At 48.2% G+C, this 13,741-nt stretch overlaps 1 long non-coding RNA gene across 1 annotated transcript in view; it reads right to left on the reverse strand.

The window, feature by feature from the left end:
- The window catches only part of LOC131478281 (uncharacterized), a 221,949-nt gene extending 209,509 nt beyond the window's left edge, over positions 1–12,440 (reverse strand). The window contains exon 1 of the long non-coding RNA XR_009244397.1: positions 11,467–12,440. This is a non-coding gene — a long non-coding RNA (uncharacterized LOC131478281). The remainder of the gene's footprint in view (positions 1–11,466) is intronic.
- Between the last annotated feature and the right edge of the window lie 1,301 nt (positions 12,441–13,741).

The raw sequence follows: 13,741 nt of genomic DNA on the forward strand, positions 1-13,741 counted from the left end.
GATTTCTGTCTCTTTCTTGTCTTTTTCTATAATGCTTTCAACTAAATCAATAAATATTTAAGGGAAAACAATGGGTTGAATGGTTAAATGACCAGCTATCAGAATCATAGCAACTGGATTCACGTCCAGTGAATTAGCTGTGGTGGGCCTGGGCAACTGGTTAAAACACTTGAAACCTCAGCGTTCTCATCTGTAAAATGGACATACCTGGACTCCTTATTTCCTAGGGACTCTTCGAAGGTTAAGGGTGTTAATGTGCCTGAGCTGTGGGACGCAATGAGCAAACATCTGCTACAGTCACTGTTATTTCCCAAATGCGTGTTCATTGGGGTGCAGCTCTACCTCCTGCCACCCCCAGGGTCACCTGAAGTTCAGGAAGATCTGGGCCATCCTGACTTCCAAGGGTCTTGCCCCCTCAGCCACACCCTGAGGAGACAGGCTGGTCGGGGCTCAGGGATGGAGGCTGACTTCTAGCAAGAGGCCTTGATGGAAACTAGGTCAGAGGGCCCTCGGTGGCTTCTCTCTCATTTATCCATGGCCAAATCAAAGGTGCTGTTGGCAATCCAACCCCATGTCTCAATTTCTTGTTTTTCTTAGGTTAACGTGCTTTCTGGATGCCGTTCATTCCAAATAAGGTATTTAGAGTCTCTTTGGAGGAGGGAGGGAGGAAGCATAGAGAGCACAGCCTGCTTGGGCAGTTTAGTTAGAAACCACCTTCAAGAAGTGTGCGGACAGGCACGGGTCTCTAATGGCCTGCGGTTGCTACCGCTTTTCATAGTGGGCAACAGAGAAACCCTGTCATCATTTCCAAATTCCAGATTCCCAGTGGGCTTCCGGCAACTCCCAGGATGGGCGGGGAGCCCTGGGTTCATGAAATACCACGGTGACCACCTGCGAGAGAACAGTGCCTGGTAAGTGAGTGCATAAGAACCACAGTCAGGGCCACGGGCATCTTGGCTCCCATACTCACTCACTGTGTCACCTCGGGGCCATGTTGCTATCCCTCTCAGTTGCCTCATTTGCAAAAAAAAAAAAAAAAAAAAAAAAGGCAGATGGTAGGGACACCTACCACGTAAAGTGGTTGGCAAGGTGCAGTAAGTGGGAGATCACAAAGTGCTTACTAGGCACAAGGCACAGGATCAGCAAGGGTCAAACAGGTCTAGGAACTATTCTACTGAGTTCAGTCCTTATGATAGTTCTAGACCAAGCTATGCTTGCCATGTCACTCTCACAACAGAGTAGATGGGGAAGCATGGAGACTTGAGCCACATGGCCACTGCAGTTGTGACGGAGCCAGGGGTCCTACCCTGCCTTCTTGGACTCAGGGGCCAAGTTCACCACACCCTGCATCAGCAGCTAGGCAGGATCAGCTGGGCACCCAGAGCAAGACTCCCCTTGCTTGCCTACCTCTTAAGGAGGCTATCCTAACCATGCAAGTGAGCTGGTTTAGGCACATTGTGGCAAAGGCAGGTGACTCATCCATCTCCTTCACCGTGGGACCAGCTCTGGGCCTGTGTCAACGCGAAGTAGGTCAGGCGACAAGCCAAGCCTGCAGGAAGCCCAAGGACTGCCTTGCTGTGCAGTCCAGGAAAACAGAGGGCAACCTATGAGCCCAGGAAAATGTCACCCCGTTGGAACAAACAACCTTTGGGCACACTGCTCATGAAGTTCGAGATTCGACGTCTAAGAAAATGTCAAGGCACCAGGACACTCTACTCCTGTGTACATATCCTTGATGAAAACACAGCCACAGAATGTATTCACCGCTCAACTTCTAGATCATTCCAAAAGCACCACTTCCATTCCCTGCTTTAGTTCAAATCAGACCTTTGGAAATTTCTTTGAGAGTTTGAAATCTTGAAGTGCCTAGAGTCTGCCCCCCAAAACCTGTCCACCGCCACCAACAAGAACATCAGAGACAGTTGTCAAAAGTGGACAGGGCATTGGTGGGGCAGCTTGCAGTACCATCCTATGTCCCCAGGCAGAAGGGCTTTGTTCTGTTCTTTCCCTAATTTCCAATAGGATCACATTCTCTCTGAGTCATTTTTTCCCCTTATGAAGCCTTGCACTAGTTCCTGGTGTTCCCAGAAAGACAGCTGCAATGACCCTGAGCCATTTCCCTGAGTTGAGGACTATGCAATGCCATCTTCATCTCATGATGTACTTGTGCCTGTGCCCATTTGACAGATCACAACATCAAGGAAATGAAAGCCAAGAGCTCAATGTCAGCCCAGTGTCTAAAGGAAGGTGCTAACGTTGGGAACCAAGCTCCCTTCCAAGAACCCATGCTCCTTGCTACACCTGTCTCCCACCACTTCACTCAGATTTGCCTTTAAAACCACGTACATGGGGCCAGTTGTAGTGGTGTGGCATGCTAATTTTCTGCCTGTGATGCCAGCATCACATATAGCTGCTGGTTCCTGTCCTGGTTGTTCCACTTCTGTTCCAGCTCTGTGCCAATGGGCTGGGAAAGCAGCAGAGGATGGCCTAAAACCCTGGGAACCCTGCACCCACATGGAGGACCCAGAAAAACCTCATGGCTCCCTGCTTTGGACCAGCCCCGTTCTGGTCACAGTGATCAGCTGGGGAAGTAAGATAGCTGATGGAAGATGTTTCTCTTGGTAATTCTGACTTTCAAATAAAAATAAATCCTTTCAAAACATAAAGCACCTAGCCAATTTACAGGGTGTTTTGGAATGTTCAGGGGAAAATGGAAACAAAAGAGAAGGTACATATTTGACCTAGCAGTTCAAATGTCACTTGAAATGTTCACATCTCTTAGAGGAATGCCTAGGTCCAATCCCTGGCTCTGCTCCCAACTCCAGCTTCCTCCTAATGCCAAGCCTAACGATTTCAGCAGTGCCTGCCATTGGATTGAGTTCTGGGCTCCTGACTTCAGGCTAGCCCAGCTCTAGCCAGTGTGCAGCCAGGGCATGAACCAGCAGCCGGGAGCCCCGGTTCTCTCCTCTCTCTCTCTCTCTCCATCACTTTGAGTTCGTCACTCCGTGTGTCTTTCGACATCTCAAATAAATGAATGAAATTTAGACGTTTAAAGAGATGAAGTTTATGCTTCTGTGAAAGTTTTTATATCCATTTACAGACTTTTCACCATAGGCACATTTTCCCAAGAACTGGTTGAAAACACATCCTAGGAGATTCTTTCCGAGTCCATGTCTGTTTCGTTGGCGAACAGTGAAGTTAATCCTAACAACCATTTATTAGATAAGCACTTCTATGTGTCAAGCACTGCGCAAGTGGATTTATCCGCATTTTCCCTAATCCTACTGACAGCCTGTGAGTTGGGTGCCCCATCACACGGATGAGCCAACAAGTTCAGAGAGGCTAGGTGTACGGCCCCAGGCCAAGGAGCCGGAGCGGAGGAGCCAGTTTCTGGAATCAGGTTGGATGGGCCCGAACTGTGTGTGCTTCATTCTGTGCTTTCCTTGGGCATTTATTACACAGTTCTTAGTGTCCCTGCAACCCCACACAGCATCTGACTGTGGGAGAGTGGAAATAAAAACGTAGAATCCAGGGGCAGCGGCAGTCCAGTGCACCGCGCAGGACAGATGTAAAAAAGGTAGAGCAAGAACAAAGGAAGTAAGCTGGTTCTTTTTGTTTGTTTGTTTGCTTCTTTGTTTCGTTTTGGTTTATTTGTTTGTTTGTTTGTTTTTTGAGTAAGTCAAGTTGAGAAATCAGAATGAACCTGCTGTGCCACCCTCTTACATTCCTGGTGACCGGGCCCTGGGCGTTGACTGGAGGCAAAACATCTCTCTCAAGTGCAAGGCCAGCACGTGGATGCATAATTGGGCATCTCAAACTTCCTGTTTCCACAGTGAACCTGAGTGCCGCTAGTTCCTGACTGCACAGGTCGCCAGTATCCACACCTTCCCCGTCGCCCTCCGTCCGAACGTTCCTCTGCATCACCTTCAATCCCTCTGCTCCGCTGCTCTCCCACACAGGTCAGCAGCAAATCCTCTCGGCTCTAGGTTCGCAGCATCTCCTGAAACATGGTGGCAGCCTCCTGCTTCTCCCACTGCTACTGCACTGGTCCAAGCCCCCATGCCCTCTCCCTGGCACACGGCAACACTGTCCTCCAACGGCTCTGCAATGCCTCACTCCTCCATGCTCTAGTTTGCTTTCCACTGAGCAGCCAGGGTCAGGACATGTGAAAGCATAACATGTCTCCCCTCTGCTCGGAACTGCCGCACACCCCGCCCACCCTGCTGCGCTTGCAATTCTCCATTTCGGGAAAACGCACAAGGCCCAGTCCCGCATGCTCTTCTTCCAGGCCACTGTTCTGCCGTGTCCTTCTTGGTGCCCCTCTTCTGTTCCTTTTCGCAGAACAGAACCCTCGGTACCCCCCAGCACCAGCCTTCTCCATCTCCTTTAGCTCGCTTTCTTTTCTCCATTGTCTTATTCTATCGTACCCGTGTTCATCTGTTTCCTGAGGCTGTTTTGTCAAGAAAAGAACCTTGTTTAGCTCACAGCTCTGAGGCTCAAGAGCATGGTCCCACCACCACCCTGGGGAACCAAGCACCCACCGCAGGAAACTGGAGGTGATACGCCAAGCCAGTAGTATTGAACTCCCACTGTGTGCTAGAATACAAGCTTCACAAGGGCAGGTTGTGTGGCTGCCTCACCTCAATCTTCAGCACCTGGGACAATGCCCAAAAAGGAGCAAATTCTCAATGCATAAATGATGAGCAAATGAACGGCTGTCAGGCAACAGCCTCTCTTCCCTCTATGGAATGTGTAAGAAATAGTCCAGATGAAGACATATTCCTAGACCAAAAGCATCCCACAAAACTTTCTACAACAAGGAGAGTGTTCTACATCTGAGCAACTCCATCCAATACAGCAATCCCTAACCACATGCGGCTACCCAACACCCTAAACATGGTGAGTGCAACAGAAGAACCGGTTTTTAGCAACGTATAATCTGTTTGTTACAGCAGTTTTAGTACAAAAGAGAAAGCAAAAAGTGAGATTCTATTTCTAATGTATTCTGCTCTAATGCACGAAAACGACAGACTCACAAAGCTGCATCCTCACTGCAAAGTTGGCCACCAGCGCAGGAATAAGCCTGCCGGTGAGGCGCCTCTACGGATCCCTGCGTGACTCACCTCTTCTCCACCTCCTCGCCCCACTTCCACTCCTGTTGCTTTTCCTTTGTCTCTCCCAGCCCACTGTCCTTGGGGCCCAGCTCTGGTGCTTGTGCTTCGAACTGGGCCACGAGGGGAATCTCCTTCTTCCCTTCCCAAAACCAGCCTCACAATGTAAGGTCTGGAAGCCAGCTTTTGGGTCTCCATGACAACCAGTGAAGCAAACACCCCTAAGTACAACAAACATTTTAACACACACACACACACACACACACACACACACACACGGGTACTTCTAAAAGTTCAAAGAGAAATGGAATTAAAAGTTCTGCTACAAAAGAAATTTTAAATCCATGCATTCTCACAATATGCATCTTCCATGAACTTCCTAAAGACTTTCTGTGTGTGTGTTTGTGTGTGTGTGTGTGTGTGTGTGTGTGTGTGAGAGAGAGAGAGAGACAGAGAGAGAGAGACAGAGAGAGACAAAGAGAGAGAGGTGTGGACTTACATGTAAACTTAAATTAAGTTTGGACTTCAATGGGAAAGGGCAAAGAATAGCAACATAGCCTAGTACAGCCCAAAAACTATCTAATAGAGCTTTCTGGCCAATCAACACGGAGCACTGTCAGGAGGGACTCAGGGACACAGGGCTGCCGATTGGTGGCCACCACATTCCAACCAGAATCCAACTTCCAGGCCTGGCAGTTCTGTTGCCATAGAAATGGGGCTGAGATCCATCAGATCATTTTCCTAAACCAATTCCTTCCTGGCTGTGCCCACATCAAAGGGAGCCTCCCCAGTCCCTTTGCGGTGTAGATGGGGCCCAGACCCTCCCCCTGCCTGTGCCTCCAGCGGGGGAAGTCCCAGGCAGGAATACAGACCTGGCCACAAGTTCAGAAGCAGTGCTCTCTAGACACACTGGAATCTCCCAACCCACAGCCAGATGGAACAAGACTCAGGCAACTGGAATCTTCTGTCCCACAGATGTGAGTCCTGGTCACTAGACCCTGTCACTGGTCACTTGTTTTTCAATTGCACATTTGTTTTCATTCTCTTTTTCCATTACACAGGGAAGGCAAATTTTCAGTCCTACTGTTCTTAGAGTATAACCCTCTTGTTTCTGTCCATTTCATGTTAGCAAAGAAACATCATCACATGTTCTTTCTATGTTTTTGACAAAACTGTCTCCATCATTCAGCATCTGGGGTGGAGAGAGAAAACCCATCGGTTGCAACTGCAACAAGAGGATGCAACATGGAGATTCACTTGCCAGATGGGCAAGAAGACTTGTATGGCTCCTGTTAGGCTACTGGTATTAGCTCCCAGAGGTCATTGGCTCAGTGCCTGGCATCATCTGCAGCATGGAAGCAAAGCTTCCTCTCTGATCATCGTTATCAACTACTAAGAGTAGAATGAAAAGATGAGAAGCACATCATGAGGTATCACCAAAGCAGCAAAATGAGCGGCGGTATACACACCCACTGGGGCTATCACTAAACACGGTTCAGAAGCCAGAAAATTCAACAGGTAAGTTGCATCAAATACTGAAAAAGGATTTCATATCAACCCTTAAAATCTTCTCTTCAAGGGAGAAAGCAACCCTTCTAGGCCAGTGTTGGGCCAGCATCACCCAATTACCAAAGTTAGACACAGACATCACAAGAAAAGAAAGTTGCAAGTCAATGTCCCAGAAGAGCATGGATGCAAAAACTCTCAAGAAAATCTCCACCAACACCAATCACATATCATATATAACATGACTTGGTAGGCGTGGTTCTTGGATGCAAAAACATTTCAACACATTAAAAAATTAGTCCATGTGATAATATACCACACTAACATGTTGGAAATTGCATGAATAAATGGACATTAAAAATGTGACGAATTCAACACACCTTCATAGTAAGAGTTTTTAACGGGCCCGGCAGCATGGCCTAGCAGCTAAAGTCCTCGCCTTGAATGCCCTGGGATCCCATATGGGCGCCGGTTCTAATCCCAGCAGCTCCACTTCCCATCCAGCTCCCTGCTTGTGGCCTGGGAAAGCAGTCGAGGACAGCCCAATGCATTGGGACACTGCACCCGCATGGGAGACCCAGAAGAGGTTCCAGGTTCCCGGCTTTGGATTGGCGCGCACCGGCCCGTTGAGGCTCACTTGGGGAGTGAATCATCGGACGGAAGATCTTCCTCTCTGTCTCTCCTCCTCTCTATATATCTGACTTTGTAATAAAATAAATAAAAATCTTTTTAAAAAAAGAGTTTTTAACAAAATTAAGTATATAAGAAAGATGCCTTAACATAACAAGACATAAGGGTCTGGTGCTGTTATCTATTACCTGCCTGGTAAAGCCACTGCTAGCATTGCTAGCTCCATATGGGCAACAGTTCATGTCCCACTTGCTTCACTTCCAATTCAGCTCCCTGTGAATGTGGTCAGGGAAAGCAGTGGAGGATGGCTCCAGTGCTTTGGCCCTTTCCACCCATATGAGAGAACCAGATGAAGTTCCTGGTTCCTGGTATTAGCATGGTCCAGGCTGGCCATTCCGGCTACGTGAGAAGTGAATTAACATATGGAAGAGACCTCTCTCTTTATCTCTCTATCTCTCAATTACTCTTTAACATAAATCTTTAAAATAAATTTAAAATAGCACTGCCATATGGTCTAGTAATTCCAACTTCTGGATATGTGCCCAAAGTAACTAACTGAAGTATATAAGAGACATTGCTCTTCTTCCCATGTGATTCCCAGTAGACACATTGTTTAAGTCACTCATGCCATGGAGTATTATGTAGCCTTACAAAAAAACATCACTCTGCTCTTTGAGACAGCACTGATGGACCTGAAGGACTTGTGCTAAGAGGATGGAGCCAGACACATAAGGACAAATACGGCATGATCTCACTAACACGCAGAATCTAAAGCAGCCAAGGTCACAGGAGCAGTGAGAGGAAAGGTGTTCTGTCAGAAGCTGGAGCTGTGGGTTGGGAGGAGGAGGAGGAGTAGGGGGAGAGGTCAGAGGACATGAAGGCTGATCCAAGGACAGCAGGGTTAACACTGGTGCACTCTATGCTTACAAATCTGCAAAGAGAGTGGATCTTAGGTTAACCATTCTTATCACCAAAAAGCTGGAATCGATCAAGAGGCCAGGAGGAAACTCTTGGACATGATAACAACCTCAGAGTCTAGAGTGCCATTCATCCTCCCACAGTTGTGTGTGGCCTCCAAATTCATCAGGTTGGTAACAGCAAATATACAGAGCCTCTTCATGTCAATTATGCTTCAGTGAAGCCATTTTTTAAGAAGGCTGGAGCAGAGGCATGGGCCACACAGGTCCCTCAATGCTCCCTGCTGCTTTCCCCAAGTCTTCCCATGGTCAGCACAGGACTTTATGCATGGCAGACCCAACACTCTTCATTGATCCATGATCAGAGAACGATTGAGACAATGGTCTTCAAAAGCTCAGCACTACCTCCAAGTCTCCCCAGATGCAGGGAAGCCTCTTCAAGTAGAGAAGAATCCTAAAGAACCTGACTCAGGCAGGAAACCCTGGGGAAGCCCTGCACTTGTCCACGGCTTGGTCATGGCATTAGCACCAGTTTCTCAGCACAGGGTTATGCACACAGCTGGTTAAAAGAGCCTGCTGAGGCTAGTACACCCACTGTGGAAGTCAGTATGGAGAACGCTTAGGCAATTAAAAATTCACCTGCCTTATGACCCAGCAATACCACTTCTAGGAATAGATCCCAAGGACTTGTTATACGGCAAAGCAACATGCTCCCCAATGCTCACTGCAGCACAATCAACAATCACAAGAACATGGAAGCAACCTAAATGCCCATCAACAGAGGACTGTGGTTCATCTACACTACGGAATACTATTCAGTGATTAAAAAAATGAAATACATTACTTTGTGACCAAATGGGCCAAACTAGAGACCATTATGCTAAGAAGAAATGAGCCAATCCCAACAGGTCAGATACCATATGTTTGCTCTAATATAAGATAATATGATGTCAAATCTAGGGATATTACATGTGAATCCTACTCTATGTCACTTCATACTTACCTGTACCTTCTGAATAAGATCTTGTGATGTAATTCATTAATCAACCATCCATAAGGGACTGATTGTTTATAATCACCTGAAATGGTTAATGTCTGTAGCAACCACTGTCAGAGACCAGGATGGATGGAGTTCCTGGCTCCTGTCTTGGACCCTGGCTGTTGTAGACAGTTTGAAAGTCAGCCAGGAGAAAAACAGATTTCTCTCTCTCTCTCTCTGTGCCCTTTTCTTTCCCTCTGTCACTCTGCCATTCAAATAAATATTTTTAAAAGAAATACTGCCAATGCATAAATGAAAAGAGTATGAATTAATGTCCCATCACCCTAAGCAGAACCATATACACACACACTTCCCCCAGCTCCCCAGTGTGATGCTGGGGGACCTCATATATTCCAAACGCATTCGTATCATCTTGGCTCTGACTTGACTTCCTGCGAAAATTCACAGAGCAAACCTCATTCTGGTGAAGGTATGGTCAGGAAACTACGAGCCTCTGTAAAATGGCACGGAGACGCATTCTGCACATGGGAACAACATTGTCACACATGTGTTAATTGTGCTCAGTAGCTAGGCAAATCCTGCCCTGTCCTTCCTTAGCAAGATGTAAAACCCCAGAACAGAAGCTGGGATCAAAGGACCAATATGTTCTTTAGCCTTTAAGCTCTCCAGGCTGATTCTGAATGTTCTAATTCCCTCAAAGAACTCAAGCCACAAATATCTTCTTTCATGTCAATCGATGCTCCCGTGTTTCCTCCCCACCCCCCGCCCGGCTGTGGCCATTCTACCATCAAATCCTACTGAGTCTATCTCAAGTGTTAAATTCTATCTGAATCCACTGTCCTAGCCCAGTCTGAACCACCGCAGCACCTTTGTTGGCCATCATATATGACTTAGCTATGGTCTCTGACTTCAGGTCTCCCTGAATCTTGGCTGTGTCCATTCCAGCCCCGTTCTCCACTTTGCAGCCAGACTACTTTCCTGAAAAGCACATTCCATTAGAACCTCAGCTTCTAAGTTTTCACTGATTGCCCAGAAAGAACCCAAGATAAGAGCCAGGCTCTGCTCCATGGCCCCTGGAGGCCCACAGGACACGCTCTGGGGGTTGCCTTCCTGCCTTACTTCCTGCCCCTTCTTCATCTCACTCCCCCTACACTGGCCTCCAAGTCCTTCCTCCAAGACTCAGAATCCACTTGCTAATCTTTCTATACTGGTATGTTTCTCTGTATCTGTGACACCTTCTTATTCTCTGTGTATCAGTCAGCCATGCTGTGTGACAAATTACCACCAACTTAGCTTACACAAAAGCCAAAATGCATTTATTATCTTGCCATTTCTACAGGTTGGGAATCTTGGCATGATATCTGAGTCCTTTGCTCTGCTGATGTCATAAAGCTGCAACGAGATTATCATGTGGGGTGGAGAGGGGGGTTTCCTATCTGAAAGCTTAACTAGTGAAGAATCCACTTTCAAGATCCCTAGGGTATTGGCAGACGCAGTCTATAGGCCAGAGAACTAGGGTGGGGGCGTCTCACCTCCTTGCTGGAGGTTGCTCCCAACGGCTGTCCCCGTTGGCCTCTCCAACACGGTCCTTTCTTCTAAGCATGCAACCCAAGCAATCAATAGACAGAGCCTACCTGCAAGACAGAAGCTGCCATCTGCTGGAATGTGAGTTCACAGGTGATGTCACACCACGTCCAGGTCTCGCCTGTCCATGTCTAAGGGGAGGAGGCTTCCCAGGACATGAACACTGCAAGGCAGCATCGCAGGCGTCACCCCAGGGTGGCTCATCTGCCACACTCTCCTGCACCTGCCCTGCCCCGCACACTCAGCATGATAAATGGCTACCCGCCCCTTCAGACTTTTGCTTCCATGTCACCGCCTCAGGGGAGCTTTCCATGATTCATTTCCATAGATTCACTTCCAACCCATCTCATCACCACAACCTGCATTTCCTTTTTATGATACTCATGTATTCTGGACTTGCATCTGGATTGTCTCCACCACAACCTACCAAGTTCTGTGGTACCAGGAACACCAGTGTGCACAGCTATATGTCTGGCATGGCACTTAGAAGCTACCTGGTTGCTATGGCGCTTGATAATGTATTCATCTGTTAGAGGATGAATGACATACCAGAAGCATTCTGAGTGGCGCAATCCACACACCTGGCAAAGTACAAAACCCCAGGCATATGTCCTCCGAAATCTATTGCTGACCCCACCCTCCCTGCTCCCCTAACAGAACCAGAATGGAAGGAAATTCTGGAAAACATCTGGAACATTCCAGAAGTAGCATGGCTCACCTCAGGAAACAGACATATGCTCCGTCTTTGTTCATCCTCCCACGAACTCAAAGGAAATCCGAACTTGTTGTTAACTTTTAGTATTAGTTCTGGAAGAAAAAGAGCGTGCTGCGGAGTGATTTAGTGATTTTGGATCAGCCGCTGGGTGTGAGGCTGCTTGATGTGTCCACACTTGTGGGAGCTCTGGAGACAGGACATGTACATCCGCTCTTCAGGCAGGGAACTCAGATGGAGAGGGGTGAGGAATCTCCCAGTGCTGTACTGCTCAACTCGCTGGTGCAAGCGAGCTGGACTCTTGTGTCCTTGTGTTTTCTTGGTGGATATATTCCCACGATTTGCAAGCCCATGAAGGTGGCTTCAGCCCACCCCTGGTCCTCTTCAGGAGCTGGGGCCAGGGCCCTTCCATGTGCTACCTTCATCCCTCAGCTTACACCAGATGGAAATGCCATGGAGATACAAGGTTCCCTCAGGCTGAGGCCTTGCCAAGTCCGGAGTCCTACTGGAGGGTAACAGTCAGCAAATATTTGTGATGTCACTGTAATTGCCATTTTCAAAGGCAGCCGGAGAGGAGCCAGATCACCCCCCACGCAGGGGACTCTGCAGGAACAAACACTCAGAGGCTGCCCTGGTGGTGCCCTGGACGGCAGGAACCATGGAAGCAACCCTCCCCATGTCTGCAGCAACTGAGCAGGAAAGTCAGCGACACAGGCGCCACCAGCCTCGTGGGGGACTGGCAGGCAGGACTGTCAACTTCCTGTCCTCCCTGCTCCAGCTGGCTCTGAACTGTTGCCTGGCACACGCGCTTGAGGACCAAGTAGCTTGAGGGTCGCAGAGAGAAGGCTGGTGGTTGACAGGAGCTGGGGCACACCTGTCCCAGAGCTCCTTGTGAAGGAGTGCAGAAGGCTGGGTTGGAGCTGGGTTTCATTTACGCTTAGGCAGGAGAGGTCGTGTGCTGGGCAGAGTTAGAGCGGTGACAGGCAAAAGCAGTCCTTCCCTGGTGCAGTCCACTGCCTGGGAGAACAGAGAAAACAAGAAAAAAAAAGCATCACTTAAAGATATTTCTGATGTCTGCTATAAGTGGGGTATAAAAGACGAGTGTGAGAGAGACATCTAATTCAGCATCAGGGAAGGCTGCCTGGAGGAAGGGATGTTCAACTTGAAGCCAGCCATACTGAGGCCAAAGAGGAGAAAGAATATGGCTGCTAGGTGACATCACGAATTCCACATGCCAAGTTCCACTCCTCCAGCCATGCTTTTTTAAACCTGTTACTGAATGGCATGTTTTGCTCATCTGTTTTGAGCGACTCATAACACACACTCTTTGAACAAGAAGCATCGTGATGTGTCTGACAGCTTTGTGTGTCAAGCATCTGGGCAGGTTTAGCTGGGCAGTCTGCACTGTGAGGTACCAGTGCAGCTTCCCCCAGATGGAACAGCCAGAGATGGGCTGGGCAGCAGGGTCCATGGCCTCATCACTGCGTGGGCCATCTCACACTGACAGATTTCAACCAGAAATGGGCTTCTAAGGCTTTCTGAACTTGGGAGTGATGCAAGACCCACGCCATGAGGCTTCCCAGGGCTTCAGATGTGAAACCCACCACACCCACAGGATTCACCGAGCCGGACAGATGGGGAAACTTCTAAACCGAAGAGGAAGATGAGGATCCCAGACCTCCCTTTGCCTCCTACCAGAGGATCATCAAAGAATCCGCAGATCTGGTTGTGTCTTTGCTTTGGTCAAAGACTTACAAGGAGCTACAGAGGAGCGTGGGTGGAGCGTCCTTATCCGAGACGCTAAGGACCAGCAGATGTTTGCAATAGTGCTTGCAGAACCTTTGCCCACTGTGCATCCTCATCCGAAACCATGAAGCCCAAACTACTCCCAAATCTGAAGCTTTTCAGATGTCATGCTGGTGCATCAGACATTTCAGAATTCGGAGCCTTTTGGATTCAGATGTGGGAATTAAATTTGTTCAACCTATAGAAAGAACCCCTCTAACTTCTCATCCACCTTCTCCCTGCAATGCATTTCATAATGGATGCCATCTTTTTATACATTTACTTATGCAAAAAGTAGAGTGACAGAGAGAAGGAAAGAGAGATCTTCCATCTGATGGTTCACTCCCAAAAAACAGAAGTCAAAAATGCATTGATCCAAAGCCAGGATCCAAGAGCTTCTTCCAGATCTCCCACACGGGTACCGAGGCCCAAGGCTTTGAGCCATCCTCCATTGCCTTCTGAGACTATTAGCAGGGCATTGGATCAAAAGTGGCAC

Source organism: Ochotona princeps, chromosome 29, assembly GCF_030435755.1.
Source record: "Ochotona princeps isolate mOchPri1 chromosome 29, mOchPri1.hap1, whole genome shotgun sequence".
Classification (NCBI taxonomy): Eukaryota; Metazoa; Chordata; class Mammalia; order Lagomorpha; family Ochotonidae; genus Ochotona; species Ochotona princeps.